General features: G+C 44.7%; 1 long non-coding RNA gene across 1 annotated transcript; it reads left to right on the plus strand.

Moving 5' to 3' along the window:
• On the plus strand, window positions 1-8,454 carry LOC129342873 (uncharacterized). Its single transcript, XR_008598262.1, has 2 exons — window positions 1-119; window positions 7,488-8,454. It is a non-coding gene; the product is annotated as an uncharacterized LOC129342873 (long non-coding RNA).
• Window positions 8,455-16,316: the final 7,862 nt, after the last annotated feature.

The raw sequence follows: 16,316 nt of genomic DNA on the forward strand, positions 1-16,316 counted from the left end.
TGAGGAAGTTTCCTTGCAAAGGCTCCATCTGAGCTCCAGACAGCTGAACCATGAAGGCCGCTCTGTTTGTTACTGTCATTCTGATGATGAATCTTATTGCAGCAGTAACCTGCACGGAGGTAAGCGCTGAGCCTCCTTCAGGGGTTAGATGTTAAAAGCCATTTATTTTAAAAGGCAATTGAATTAAAAAAAAAAATCTTACATTGTTTTAAAGGGTGATGAAAAGTCGATTTCAGGTGTTAAGCTAGTATCTGTTATCTTAACACTGGCTGCAGAATTTGGAAGGCAAATGAATACAGGGAGAAATCTTGATATATCACCTGTTGGTCCCACAATAGCCGTTTCTTATGTTCTGTATGCAGACAATCAAGTTCCGGAGCACTTACTCCCAAATAAGCAGGTATTAGACTTGTAGACCAAGTTTGAAAGTGCAATGTCGGTGCTGTTTTCTGCACTGTAGACCAGATAAAATGATCAGAGTCTGCTGTTGTGTGAGTGTAAGGTGCCGTCAAGTCATAGCCAACTTATGGCATCCCGTAGGCTTTTCAAGGCAACAGAGTTCCTAGGTGGTTTACCATTGCTTACCTCTGCATAGCTACCCTGGCCTTCCGTGGTGGTCTCCAAATTCTAATCAGGAGTCCAACCCTACTTAGCTTCTGAGATCAGACGAGATCAGGGTAGCCTAGGCCATCCAGGTCAGGGTAGAATGTGTAGAATAGGGTAGAGCAGGAAAAGTATAATCCAGCCAAAATTAAGTCCAACCCAGGGTCAGTGTGGGAGAACTACACAGTTCCTAAATTTCTCATCAAAACGAATAGCGATGCGTATTTTCTTGGCAGACAATCCTATTGAATTACATCTGAGTAAACATGCAGAGAATGATGGGGAGCTGCATTTTTGGCTGGATTGGGCCCGACATGCTTATTTATGATTAATGCACTGACATTTTGTTAATGCCTTTTATCACATCTCTTTTTATTGTTCAGTTTCTTGTCTGCTTTTTTGTCATTTTTGGAGTAGCTAACTATTGCAACATTGTACAATTAAGAATTTACGATGCTTAGGATCGTATTTACTGTGCTAACAGAAAAAGCTCATTCCAGGAGTGATACAAATCATATCCTTTTGAACGGTGTCTCAGTCTGTATTAACATTCTTATATGTGTTTCATTTTCACATTTTTTAAAAAAAAATAGCACATCACATCTCATTTGTATAAGCTGTCAGTTGTAGTCTGGACAGATTGCCCCCATAGATTTCACTTCATTTATCCAGAGCTGGGATTTTTTTCCCAAGGGAGTTATTCCCTACACCATAGTTTCTACACTACGTTGTACCAAAAACTACAAAACTGGACTGTGGCTCGGCGGTAGAGCATCTGCTTTGTATGCAGAAAGCCCTGAGTCTTCGTCCTTGGAAGCCATGACTCAACAAAGCAATGTTTCTTTGGCAAAACTGCTTCTTCATCTAACGTTCAATTAATGTATGGCATTTGCTGCCACCCAGTTTGGTGTAGATGAGTGATTTAGGCTGGACAAATTCATGGAAGACAGGCGCATCAGTGGTTATTAACTCAATGGAACCTCCATGTTTGAAGGACGTTTTCCTTGGAATATTGGAGGGGGCTTGGGCCCCTCCAAAATGATGGACTTCATGGCTCTTTGGGTGATCCAGCAGGGTTTTAACGATGGTTTTTTAGATTGGGGGTGGTGGTGGTGGTGGAGGAGAGTACCCTTAAGTCATAGCTGACTTATGGCAACCCCTGGTGGGGTTTTCATGGCACGAGACTCACAGAGGTGGTTTGCCATTGCCTGCCTCTACAGCCCTGGTCTTCGTTGGAGGTCTCCCATCCAATTACTAACCAAGGTCGATTCTGCTTAGCTTCTGAGATCTGATGAGGTCAGGCTCACCTGGGCTATCTAGGTCAGGGCAGGCTGGGGGTAGGCAAACTTTTTTAGCCCAAGTAATGGGGGGAAATGCAAAGTTTTCCTACAAAACTTTGGTGTGCCAGCAAATAAAATGGGGAGAAGAGACAAAGGTCGTACTTGACTGGTGGTGTCGCGCTGCCAACATTTCAGAGATTTGCTTTGGATTCATCTGATGGCTGTGGAGGCCTGAGAGATTAAGATGAGCAAAAGTCATGCCTGTTTCCTTCTCCTGCATTGCTGGCCACATCAATGCTTCCAGTGCCTGGGTTGTTCGGGTGGAGACCTGGCCCTGAGAGACAAGAAAACTGGCCAGGTGTGCCAGTGTCAACACATGTGGGTTGCCTACCCCTAGCGGCTGAAGCAAACAGAAATGGGTGCTTCTTTGCAGTTTGTGCTATAGCAATGAGCAAGGCTGAGGATTTCAAAAGTGTATGTTGCTGCTTCACCGTAGACTTGGGGATTTCAAAGACTGCTGGCCTTTCACTGTTTTCCGTCCTGATTTTCACTGCTGTTTGCTGATGATAATCTGAAAAGCCTATCGAAGACCACAAGTGTCCCGAGACTGTCTTTTAAAACTGCAAGCCTAATCCATTTTGCTAGATGAGGCCATTTTTTACGAGACCTTATCTACACCTAACCCACCCACAAAGATTATTATCTCCAGCGTACTTGATTCGTACTCGATAGGGAAGCAACTTCTTTTTTTCTGCTGTTGTGCCTTGAATAGCAGCACGACAAGCACAGCATTTGAGGTGTGCCAGTTTTTAAACTGGTCCCTCTAGTTGTCTCTTTAATATTACTTTGATCTGCAGAAATTAACAGGCGAGGATGCTGCTGTGAAAAGCTGCAGTTGCTCATTTCCACGCACTAACCCCCAGTTAAAGGGACAGGACATTTTTCTCCCGGCTGTTTAGCGACCCTAAAAAATGAATGAGTACAGCTTTTGAGATGCTCCATGTGTACAGCATGGAGATGCATCATTCGGAAATGCAGTACCTGTGGGACATGTGACACTCTCATGGCACAGAAACCCTACTAAGGGGGGGAAAAAATCTGCTTTCCCCATAGTTTCTGAATTCCCTGCTTCTGCAGACTGTTTAGTATCTCCAAGTAGCTTCTTCCTCCTTACAGAGGCCCCTCATGTATAACATTTTCATTCATGCATGCATCTCAAAATTATTTTTTAACCTGCCAGATATCGGGGTTTCAGGCATTTATTTCCTTGCATGAGCTGATACAGAGGATGGCAGGGCTCCTGCGTTTTAAATAGCTGTGAAGACAGAAAATATTAACCACAGTAGAATTCTCTCTGTCTGTACACTGAAAATTGTTGAACGCTAGGGACTAAGAAACATTTACACTAAAAGGGGAACCTAGAAAAATTACATATAATAAGTTAGAAACAAATGTGTTTATTTTTATTTATGTAGATATTATATTTTGTGACCTGGATAGCCCAGGCAAGCCTGATCTCATCAGATCTCGGAAGCTAAGCAGGGTTGGTCTTGGTTAGTAACTGGATGGGAGACCTCCAACCAAGACTAGGGTTGCAGAACCAGGCAATGGCAAACCACCTCTGTTAGTCTCTTGCCTTGAAAACCCCGCCAGGGGTCGCCATAAGTCAGCTGTGACTTGAAGGCACTCTCCACCACCAGATACTGTAATAGATTTTTATTGCAAGTTTCCTCTAAAATGGCTTTCCTCTACTTTAATCCACACGGCTCTTGAGAGGGGTAGATTAGGCTGGCTCACACGTGTAGGGGAATGAGCTGCTTTACATCAGACTTCTTGTGGATCCCACGTCACCGGGGACCAGATTCTCTAGGATTTAGTTGCTAGAGACCAAATACTGGAAGCAAGAGTTTCCAGCCTCCAGGTGGGGCCAGGGGGTCTTCTGGAATTACAACTGATCTCCAGGCAACAGAGATCAGTTGCCCTGGAGAAAAGGGTTGTCCTGGAGGATGGCATTACACCCTGCTGAACTCCCCCCCCCTTCCCAAACCCCACCTCCATAAGCACTACTCTCAGGTCTCTAGGAATTTCCCAACCTGGAATTGGCAAATCTCTGAAGAATAGCAGTCCTAGCAACTCATGGGAATTTAAGATGACATTCCTTAAACTAAAGGATAAAAATTGGGCTAAAATATGGGCAACGATTTACCAGGGGCAGCTTCCAGAAATCAAGGAGCATCACTAGTAATATAAGGATTGTTGGAGGGGATTGACTCAATGAGACTTACTTCTGAGTAAACATGCAAGGGCTAGTTACAATTATATTAACATCATAATATGACGTGCTCAGTGCATTCCCATTTTTATAAGTACAAGGGCCCGTGGGGCAGGGTGGCCATGCACCTGATGACAACCAAAATCAGGAGGGCAACATGTCCCTCCCTCCTCACTGGCAGGAGGCTGGTTGGAGAAACCACCTGCCTTAACCCCCAGAAGCCTGGCGGAACATCTCTGTCTTACAAGCCGGGTGGAACGACAATAAGTCCCACTGGGTTCGTGTCTCCAAAGACAGAGTTCCACCAGGTGGGCGCCAGGGCCAAAAAAGCCCTGGCCCAGGTTGAGGTAAGGCAAATCTCCTCGGGCCAGAGATCACCAGTAGCTGTTTTTCTGCTGTCCGGAACATTCTCTGGGGAACATAAGGTGAGAGACGGTCCATTGAAGTGCTGAGCTCCTTCTGCCCCACCCTACATCCTCCAACCTTCTCCGGGAAGGTTGGTTGGTGTTTGAGTTCTAGTTCCTGGAAAAGCCCTCTTTTTTTGTCAGTTCCACCCTACGTCCTTTCATGTGCCATGCCCCCAGTTTGGATCTGGCCAGCCCCATTGTGCCTTAGCATTAAGTTTCAACAGAACACTTCCAGCCCACATCTGTCGCATGACCCAGGCCCTGATCCTTTGAGCTGGATATGCTAGCAATTAAACCAGCATGTAACCCTGTAAAGCAAATGCTCTACCACTGATCTATGGCCCCACCCCATAATATGAAGCTTTGTTACATTAAGTCAGACTATTAGTCTAGCACAGCCTGCTCTGACTGGCAAGGTTGAGGTGTTTCACATCACCTGAGTTTTTAATAGGCACTGCTGGGGATTGAACATAGGACCTTCCGCATGCAAAGCAGATGCTATGCCACTGAGCCACAACCCCTCCCCCATACTTCTGCTCATTGGTTCCTTTCTCAAAGCTTTGCATCTCGTTCTCTCTGGATTTCCTTGTCTGCATATGCAACAAGCAAGAACAGCAGCAATAACAGGAAATGGGTTTTAAGTGCTGGAATCACCTGTCACAGGGTGTTGTTCTTCATTGCCTCCCAGGGTGGCCGCAAAGCACAGAACCACTGAGGTTAGGTGGACTAAAGCAAGCAAACAATATTTGGGAAGTTTTCCACAGATGTAAATAAAAATGAAAAGCCTTCCATGAAACTCTGTACAGGCAACAACTTGTTGCAACGTATTTGTCATTTGTATAATATTTGAATATAGTGCTCCTACCTACAGCTGGGCAATATGACAGAACTCTCATTGCTCACTGGTGTGCATAGTCTTAAAGAATGTTTAGTTGTTGCATAATCTACTTTATAACAAATTAATCAATCAGTCCCAGGGTCAAAAACTATGCCAAGTTTACAAAGCCCCATAACATTACAGGAAAAAAATGGAAATTTAGAATTTTGGGGTTTTTTTTCATTTAGAAGCCCCTCATAATCTGAAACCATAATTGTGGCTTACTTTTCGTGTGCATAAATCTGAATTGAATTAATACACTGCCTATTATCCCAGTCTCAAACCAGGGAGAACCTCTCTTAGTCTGTGCTTCTCACTTTAGCCACTAGGTGGCCTTAGCCTCATTCCTTTCCCCCCTCCCTATTTGTAATATGGAGAAAATAATGACCTACTTCTTAGGGTTATTGTAAAACTGAGATAATAGCACACACTAAAGTGCTATTTTGCTACAAGCTCATGGCCTTTTTATGTGAATTGTAGTTCGATGGTGACATAGGCACCTATGAAATGAATTTCATTCTAGCAAGACTGCAGGCCTTTTTGTCAAAATTTGAAAACCAGAGTCCCAAAGTCATAGATTGTTGCAAGTCTTTGTCAATTGATCAGTCACCTAAAAGCCAAGGGTGACACTGAGGATAAACATACATTGTGAAGGAAACAGGAAGAAGAGAAACTGTGGCTGGAATAGAGGTTAGGAACTCCCTCGAATTTCGAGCAGGAAAGGCTGACGTGGAGAGGGTCTGACCTTGACAGTCCTATGACCTGCCTCAGTAGAGTGGGTTTCAAGGGTTCATGTATCTGCTAACATACTTATATGGGAATGGTGGAGCTATGGTTCAGTGCTGGAACATCTGCTTGGCATGTAGAAGGTTCCAAATTTAATCCCTGGTGTATCCAGCTAAAAAGACCAGGTGGCAGGTGATGTGAAAGGCTTTGGCCAGAGAGCTGTAGCTGGGCAAAGAAGACCACACTGACCTGGACAGGCCAATGGTCTGTCTCGATATAATGCAGCCTTCACATTGAGCTAAATTACAAGAGACAAATTACACGAAGATGATCTCCTGAAGGGAGTCGCAGTGTTAGCCGGGAAGCTGATTTTAAAAAGACAAATCGGAAGGCTCTCTCAATTTCCCCTCTCTACAGAGACAGCAAAGATCACTCCTCAGAGGGTTTATTTCCTTTTCTCCTCCTAGAAGGGGAGGTGAAACTGACAGAGCCTTTGGGAGGCGAAGAGGAAATTAACAAACCCTCTGAGGAGCGATCTCTGCTGGCTCTTGTGGTGCCATAGCAAAGTGTAATGAGCTTGGCATGCAGAAGGCCACAGGTTCAATCCTTGGCACCTCCAGTGAAAAAGGTCAGGTTGCAGATGATGTGAAAGACCTCTGCCTAAGCCCCTGGAGAACTGTTGCCAGTCAGAATAGGCAAGACAGACCTGGATAGGAGAAGGGTCTGACTCAGTATGAGGCCAGTTCATGCACTGGTTCCTAAGCAGCTTTTCTATAGCAAACAAAAGGCTGCTAGGGTTTCATTACAAGTGCTTGCACGCGACTGGATGTGGTACAGTAAGGATATTACTTAGAGGGCCTTCAAATGATGATGACACGCTGAGGTCAGCCGCACTTCCTGGAACAGCGTATATTAATAGCATCCAAAGTGTGGACTGTCAGATCTGTCCTGTAGATTTAGATTTTCATGGAGATTGTTTCAGGTGGGTAGTCGTGTCGGACTGCAGGTGAAGAGCAAGATTCGAGTCCAGTAACACCTTAAACACCAACGAGATTTTCCAGGGCACAAGCTTTCGAGAGTCAAGCTCCCTTCCTCTGATACCACTAACAAAAGGAGATTTACTTTTCAAAGCTTATACCCTGGAAAGTCTTGTTGGTCTTTAAAGTGCTACAGAACTCAAATCTTAGATTTTCATAGTATATAATGAGCTCAGGAAGGAAAGTTCACTTGAGTTTCATGGCATTAGTATCCAACTATAAATCTCTGATTGTGCCAAAAACCTTCCATCCTGAATCAAATCTTCTTCTTAATTATTCTTTCAGAAATCCAGCCCAGAACCTAAAGCAACTACTACGTCTCCTCCGCCAGGCAACCAGGCCATGTTGTTCTTCCCTGCGCCAGCTTGTTTTCTACTGTCATTCATGCTGGCCTTGGGTCATCTTCTGAAAGTATTCTGAGCCTCAGATGGTAATCCTAGGAGGATCGTCCCCGTCTTATCCACTTTGGAAGAGACCTCCTCACCACTGCTGACAACCTGACAAGCCAGCTCTGCTCTAATTGTTATCCTTCCATAATGTTGTACCATATGCTCATCTCTGTGACCTGAAGCTCCGTGGCTCACTCTTCTCCACAGTGGCCACTTACCTGCAAAATAAACACCAGAAAGATTGCCTGACCTAGATCCAAGTACCATGGGTTCATACAAAGAAAGCCAGAATGATGGGTGGATTCTGTGTCCCCACCACCACCGAAGGAGGCCTGCTTAGAAACAATCAACACACCAAAGACTTAATATGTTTTGATGCCCAAGGCAGAAAATCCAAACAATTTAGGCCACAACCTGGCAGAAGGTGCTCTTGTTCATTGCAATGGGCGTGTGCGGAAGAACATCCCAGAGAATCATGTCCATGATAAATCAAGATCTGCCATCTTTAATAGTACCCCAGATCAGCCACCTGAAGCGACCTGTGTTCTGTGTCTCCTAAGAAGGTCTGCTGCATATTCTTGTCTGGCTCCAGAAGCATTTGGGGAAATGACCACCGGTCAAGTTTGGACATCCCGTCCTTGAGTTGCGCAGTCTGGGAAGATGAACTTTCTGGTGAACTGGCAAACCTCACCTCACTGGATTGCGGAATGTAGTTCAAGACTCGATGGAAACATTGCAAGCTAAAAATGATACCTCTACAAATTCTGCTGCCTTCATAATCCCCCCTCTCCCCGCCCAGGCCAGGGTGCTGTCTGCTTAGTTAAATCAATGAAGTAAAGCCTTCATAGCTGGCATAATCTGTCTTTTTGTTGTCTCTAGTCTAGTGAAATTTATCTCCTGTAGAAAACATTATAAAGCAGTTTTTAAACTTTTGAATGACGAAAGCCGAGGACAGCAAATAGAAGATGTCTGGCTGTATGGGGTAGCTGAAGGGATAGCCGGGAATATCTATGGAGGGCTGCCAGGTTCCTCTGGCTGCTCCTTGATGCAGTCGTTCATTTATTTTAATTTTTATCCTGCCCTTGTCCCAAAGAGATACATGGTTCCCCTCCCACAACACCCCAGTGAGGTAGCAACTGGCCTGGGTTGATCTGGTTTTAAGAGGGAATTCTCCCTCATCCCCAGCTGAGGTTCCCCTCCCACAACACCCCAGTGAGGTTGCAACTGGCCTGGGTTGATCTGGTTTTAAGAGGGAATTCTCCCTCATCCCAGGCTGAGGCTATCGCCAGTGCTGTCGACAGCATCTCTCAGAGGGTCTGTCGTATTTGCAGGCAGGTGTCTTTTAAAAATGAGGAGTCCATGGGCCTTCTGGGACTAAATGGGTTCATCAGTTGCTCCCATGCCATGTATCAGAAATATATGTGCTGAATGAGAACCTTTTTTAAACTTCAGAAGCCCAGATTGGATTATAATTAACATTCTTCCAGCGAAAAATAGCTTCCTGAAGTTACACCCTCTTTAAGCACCTTGCTATGCTCTCAGCATAGGATGGTCAACAGACATGACCAGTTTTACCCCTTTCCAGACAGTTGCCAGAAGGAGGGTTTTTTCCCCTCTAGAATGAGAGCGTAGAAGAAAGGCTGGTTGGTAACTGATCTGTGCCTTTTGAGGCAAAGGAATTTACTTTGTTACTTGTACTGTGCCTTTCAGACTTTTGCAGCACCAAATGGCTTGCAGCCAACTTTATCTTGCATTTTGCACACCAAGCTTTTTGACAACTCAGAATCAGCTTCTCCAAACACTTCAGCTGTCTTTGGCTGCCTTTTCTGCTTCTAGATCCAGAGGAGTGAGCCGTGTTAGTCTGTAGTAGCAAAATCGAAAAGAGTCCAGTAGCACCTTTAAGACTAACCAATTTTATTGTAGCATAAGCTTTCGAGAATCACGTTCTCTTCATCAGATGCATGGAGGGCAGAAGGAAACTGGCCAAATATAGAGGAGGAGAGGGGGGGAAGGGGGGAAGGAAGAGAGGGGGGATGTAAACAACTCCTTTGATATGGAGATGCAGACAGCTCCTTTTGGTGTGGGGATCAGTTTGCTTGTGTAAAGATTCAAAGGAGTTTGCCGTGTTAGTCTGTAGTAGCAAAATCAAAAAGAGTTCAGCAGCCCTGCAGCACAAGCCCTCGATAACCACAGTCCTCCCTGCCAGTTTCCCTTCCATTACTTTCTCAGGTGACAAGAGAAAGAGAGAGCTTTGCAACCTTAGATGAAATAGTTTTTATGTTGCCCTGCCCTCTGACCCCCCCTCCCACCTCAGCTGTCCTTGGACATATAGGCCCCACCCTTTGGTCTCGCCGGTCCCAACTTTGGGTGGGTGCCCCCTGGGCATCCCCCATCACTCTCCAGATTTCTTCCTTCCAAGGGTTGGCAACTAGGTCAGAGCAGAAGCCCCACCCCCACCCCCAGCACAATAGTGGTGGTGATCTTGAAAAGGCATGGTGGCTGCAACCAGGTGGGTGAAAAATGGAGAACAACCACTTTGATGGGGCAGGGGAAATCATTATCAGCCACTACTTTTAAAAACGTGAACAAGCATTTTCCAGTTCTAACATTCACATTACACATTAATCTAATCTAAGTTGGGTTGAACCAGTGCTACAATCAGGGCAGAGTACTTCCTGACCTCATAGACTCTCCAGTTTGCATGGATAGATATTCTCTAGAAACAAGAGGCCTCTCCTACCACTCTCAGAAATTTGATTTTGAGGGACTTTGGGGAGAGAGCTGAAGCCCGAAAAGAACTCTAGCAACTCACATCTTTTACAAATTCCCAAAGGCCTGTTGTATTTAGGGTTGCCAAATCTGGTTTGAGAAATTCCAGGAGATTTTAGGATACTACCTTGAGGAAGATGGAGTTTGAAGAGAAGACTCATTGGGAATGTGATGTCACACTAGGGCTTCCTTTCTCTTAGACTCGCTGGTATACCATAGACTCTGCTTGGCAAAGCTTCCATTTCCTTCAGTCTGGAGATCAGTTGTAATTCTGAGAGAACTCCAGGCATCGCCTGGAGGTAGGTTATGATAGCCATGTCAGTCTGCTGCAGAAAAATAAACAGGAGTCTAGAGGCACCTTTAAAAATGACACGGTTTTATTCCAATATAAGCTTTCATAGACTAGAGCCACTTTGTCTGTGGATGAGCTTCAGTGCACAAAATCTTATGCCAGAATAAAATTTTGTCAATCTTTTAAGGTGCCTTGCAACGCCAATTTACATTTTAAAAGGTATCTGCAACAGTTCTCTAAAGGCAAGAAGAGAGACACTTATTTTCCAGGGATGGATTCCAGAAAATCTGCCAGTCCTGGTAAATGATGACAGTTGAATCACATGGGTTGTTCAGAAGTGCTTCTTCCAGGGTTAAGATTAAATAGTCCCTTTAAAAGTCGGGTAACTGCAGCAAACAACAGACCATCCGGTTGAACCCCATGCCACCGCCGCCACCACCACCATCACTGCACTTATATACCACTCTTCTAGGCAGATTAGTGCCTCACCCAGAGCGGTGAACAAGTTAGTGTTATTATTATCCCCACAATCCAGCTGGGGCTGAGAGGAGTGGCTTACCTAAGGCCACCTACTGAGCTCATGGCAGGAGTGGGATTTGAACTAGCAGAGTGCTGATTTGCAGCCGAACCACTTAACCACTCTGCTACAGCCATGAAAAGAGTCATTTGCTGATTTCTCTCAGTCAAACATATATGAGTTGTTTTATTCTAGTCATCTAGCAAGCCCAATTAGGGACCGGTGCAACTCAGAAAGGGAAGGCAGGTGCTCGTGTAGGATTTAAGACCCACCACAGACTTTCCCAGCAGTTGGGTTCTAAGCCAGGGAAGACTTGGGTTGTTCCTGAATCTTGATCAGAGACTGATGTGTAGAAATCAGCACATGGAGTCATTGGAGCTGGCAAACAGATCTCAGCCACCACAACCCCAATTGATAATAATGCCAGGACATGCCTGCTTAGCGCAGTACACGTCCAGCTGGATGTGTGGAGATGTGTGGGATTGCATCCCCTCTCTGCTGCAGGCATCCCTTCGTCAATCAGTCACTTACGGATTTTTATAACCCAGGCCCAAGGGAAAAGGCTACAGCTCGATCAGCAGCAAAACTACATCAGGAGGCAGCATTTCCCCCCTCCCAAAGTTCAGCTTCACGTAACCTCAGACCTAGGGGCTGCATAGATATTTTGTGGTTGAATTTTTTTTCCGTTTAAAACAGGATGCCTGCGTGGCTCGTTCATTCTGCTGTGATACATGTATACACCCATGCAGCACTTCTTAGGAAACCCACAAAAAGCTACAAAAGGCAGTTGCAGATCACATGAAGATAAGCACCCCCCCACACACACACCCACATACCCATTCGCACCCACAGCTGAACTAATTTCTGTCTTGGTGGGGTTCCTGCAGGAAGCTGGAGACGGAGGTGCGGGGTAAACTGGTTTTCGAATCTCTTTCACAACGGAATCTTTTCTTCTGGATTCCAAGGTATTCTGCACACATTCAGAGGTATGTCCCACTTCAGAGAGGTTCCCAAGTCAGTACGTGATGTTGGTTACTTTAACAGTTGACACCCCTCGAAACAGGATGCTTCTGGTCTGCTGCTTTCATCACCCACTCTCTGGAGCAAGAGGGACTTTAGTTTTGCTCTATGATTGGCACATGATGCTGCTCAGCAAAGAAACTCCCCGTGCAACTACAAACATTTGTGTGTGCCTAGCAAAAGGGCAAACTCCCAATATGAACCAAGTGTCCGACTCTGACCCCGCCTGGCACAGCTTCTGGGGTGTTGCTGCAAGGAACTGCTCATGTCACAAACAGGGTTGCCAGCCTCCAGGTAGTGGCTGGAGATCTCCTGGAATTACAACTGATCTCCAGGCCGCAGAGATCAGTTTACCTGGAGAAAATGGCTACTGTGGGGGGTGGACTCTGGAATTATGTCATGCCACAGTCCTTTCCCTCCCCAAACCCCACTTTCTCCAGGTTTCACACCCCAGATCTCCAGGAATTTCCCAACTTGGAGCTGGCAACCCTAGTCACAAACATTGTAAGGCTCACCTGTGGATCTGTCCTTGGAGTCTGTTATCCTAGGCATCCCTCTGACTTGAAAAAACACCTTTCCCTCAAAACACAGTCTATTATTTGTAATGGAGACCAACTGATAAGCGCAAGACAGAGATCTGAGATGTAGTGCGCTGTAGGGGTTAGAGTGCTGGATCAGAAACCAGAGAAACCTCAGCTCAATCTCCACTGACATACAATTCTCACTAAATGATCTTGGGCAAGCCATGCTCTAACCACCAAACCTGCCTTACAGGGTTGTTGTGAGGATAAAACCAAAGAAGGAACTAATGGATTGGCACTATCTAAAATGTGTTTTCATTTAAGGGTGGAACTATTGCAGGTTATGTCTAGTTTCAGGATCTCCCCCCCCCCTCCCCAGTCTCTTTAAAAAAAAAAACAGATCACAGACACAGGACTGTGTTTTAAAGAGGACAATCAGCCCCAGAAGAAGTGAGTTTATTTACTTTTTCCAACTGAAAATTGCCAACCCCCAAGTTAATTGGGGGAAAGCACAGGTGCCGTTATTTTTTCCCTCAGCATAGGTAAAGGATACTTGGCAAGCCGTTTTTGCGGAGGGAAAAATGCGAAGGGGAAAGAGTTAGATGTGTCCTCTTGAACTGGTAGTCCCCTTAAAGTGCACCCCCCCTCAACACACAGTTACATTCTGTTGCAAATCAAATTGCCAGGAAACATAAGCATGTCTCTTTTTTGTCCAGGGAGGTATATGGGTTAAGCCTAGAAAAACCTATAAATTAAGCCTAGAAAAACCTAGAAAAACCTAGAAAAGCCTAGAAAAACCCATAAATTAAGCCTAGAAAAACCCATATTCAAACTCTTGCTCAGCCATGATGCTGATGAGACCTTGGGTTAGTCCTTTGGTTTCTTGCTCTCAGACTGACTGACCTCACAGGGCTGTTGCAGGGGTACAACACGGGAGGGGAGAGCCACGCATATCCCCTTGAGCACCGTGGTACAAATGTGGAAAAAAAGGGGTTCAATAGGTAGATATCCCGCCTCATACTTAAAGTGGTTTACAGTAAAAAGTACAAAAAATTAGAACAGAATAATTAGCAATGGTCAACAAGGGAAAGAAAAAACTTCACCACCACTCTGCCAATGTCCATAACTCAAAAACTCAGACTTGGAAACAGTCGTCTCAGAAAAAACGGCATTTCAACACGAGCCACTTATGGCGAGTCTGAGAAAAGGCCAGAAAAAAAGATCAACCAACTCCTCATGCATTGACAGAAGGTGCTCTTTTCTTAGTACCTGCTGTGAAAGCCTACACCAAAATTCTGCTCTTAGATGCTTTATTCCCACAAGAGAGAAAATGCTACTAGAACCAGGGGTGAGATGCAGTTTAGCTGGTTATTTTAAATTATTATCTAATTATTCATTGGGTCTCTTTTAAGCTTTTACTTACATTTAACAGAACACAGTAGAAAAATTTAGAAAATTAATGAGAAGGGTAATTTTATTTTAATCAAAGTATTTTACACACGTGCACTTTAAATTGAGTGTAATATGATTGACTCTGCACAGATTTTGTGTTCATGGCACTCTTCTAGTTCTGACTATGCTTCCCTGAGAGATGTTCCTCGCACGAGATGCTGCTGAGAGCATCCATATTTGATATGTTTGTTACTTAAATCCTACCATGGAAAAGAGGAGTTAAGACTCAAAGTAAGGCCTGGTTCAAGTTTTTTTTACTTCAATTATTCCCTGCCTTTCTCCACAATAGGGACCTAAACTGTCTTATATCATACTCCTCTCCTCCATTGTCTCTTTACACTCTATGAGGTAGGCTAAGCTGAGAGTGTGCGACAGGCCCAAGGCCACCCGGTGAGCTTGCTTGGAAGAGTGAGGATTTCAACCTGGGCTTCCCAGATCCTAATCCAAAGTAACCCAGTAATTCTTAGTGACTTGGAAGCCACATGTTGGCTTTTGATATGCCACCTGTGGCTTTTCTGAGTACCATTCCCCAAGGTGGCATCTGCTCTATATATTCCAGGAAAGCGGGCAAGGCTATTGCCCATTTAAGTTTATGGTTGGCAGATAGTTACCACATTGATATAGCCCTCACTGTAGGGACTAAAGATTGGGTAAGCTGTGAGCTTGCCACATGTCAGTGATGGCATTAAAGGGTCGGATCTTTCCAAAAAATCTTCCCCCTTTCTCTGCAGCCTCTGAACTCTCATTCCTGCTCCAGAGTGGTTTTTAACATGGGGAACCTCCAGACTAACAAAGCTTGCACACTGTTTTGTGTCCTAAATCTAGATTGCAGGCCCTTCTCCTCACTCTGGATTCACAAGAGGTGGTTAAGTTTTGTTTGCGGTGGGAAGAGACAACCATAATGCTCAGATCAGACGCAGTTTTGGTTATTTAAAAGGTTATAGTTATATATTGAATATTAACGTATCTTCTGTTATTCTGTATGTGTTCAGTGGGGTGGTGTCTTTAGGATAGTGTGGTCATATGGTTCTTTGGGATGATGGGAATTGTTAAAGAGGCTCTCTGTGAGCCATAGAGTTAGCATCACTGCTGTAACCATTACACCACTGTTGTAACTTTCTGCCAAAAGATTTCACAGAAGATTGGTGTTTTGTTCCTCCATTTAGTGATTGGGAGGGGAGCTGCTCTTTTACCGTAAAATCTTTTGTTTTTGTTCTCGCAGAAAACTGAATAATTTGTACCAAGCACATGGAAAAAACACACAGAGAACAATGTGTTGTTGCCCATTGGCATGGTTTCAGTTTTGAAAGAAAACCACAAAAACCAGTTAGACTTCCTTTGTGCCTCCAGTAAAAGGGCTGGTCTGATCCATAAGAACAGATTATCCAGCAGCAGTGGCACCTGTTCTCCAATATGACAAAATATATCCTACATGACTGACTCCATCAACTACCTCAAGACAGGTTAAGACCTAACATACAGATACTCGTTCAAGATTTAGCATGTACCCACAGTAACAGGAGAAGAAAATGCATTTCTTTATTTCACGAAGTGCTACCGGGATTCAGGAGCAACAGTCGGCTCTGGTCTTTGCAATATCTCTGCTGGGAAATAAACATGTGTAGGCATCTGGGGGTGAAAGTAAACCAGTATGTGCCATTAAGAAAGGAAGTGGTAATTCCCGTCTTCTGCTTTGCTCTGAGCCCTCAAGAGTATGAGTAAGAAATTTAGGTTCCTTCCCGCCAACCTATCTCTTAACACATACATGAGAAGTAGCCTGCAGACTCCTCACAAACCCAAGCGCTATGCAACGTTTTGAAATAAACAGCATCCTCTACTGATGGAAAGGGGGAATAGCAGACCGACTGTCTTCCCAAAGGTCAAAGGTCTTGAGATTATCACAGGGATGAAGCAGATCCTATTATAGCAATCATCAACAGCAGAACAATCCATTTGCTGTTCTGAACACAAGGAAATATTATAAGCTCCATCCATCCATTGCTGAGCATTGTGCTATACCAATGGTCCACACAGGGAAAACTCAGAGGCACATGACTGGTATAGTGCAATGAGAGCTCAGGACCCAATGATGTGGGGATGCAGCCACAGAGTATCTACACAGGATCTTACAAAAATCTGAATATATGAAACTGC

This window comes from Eublepharis macularius, chromosome 15, assembly GCF_028583425.1.
Source record: "Eublepharis macularius isolate TG4126 chromosome 15, MPM_Emac_v1.0, whole genome shotgun sequence".
NCBI lineage: Eukaryota > Metazoa > Chordata > Lepidosauria > Squamata > Eublepharidae > Eublepharis > Eublepharis macularius.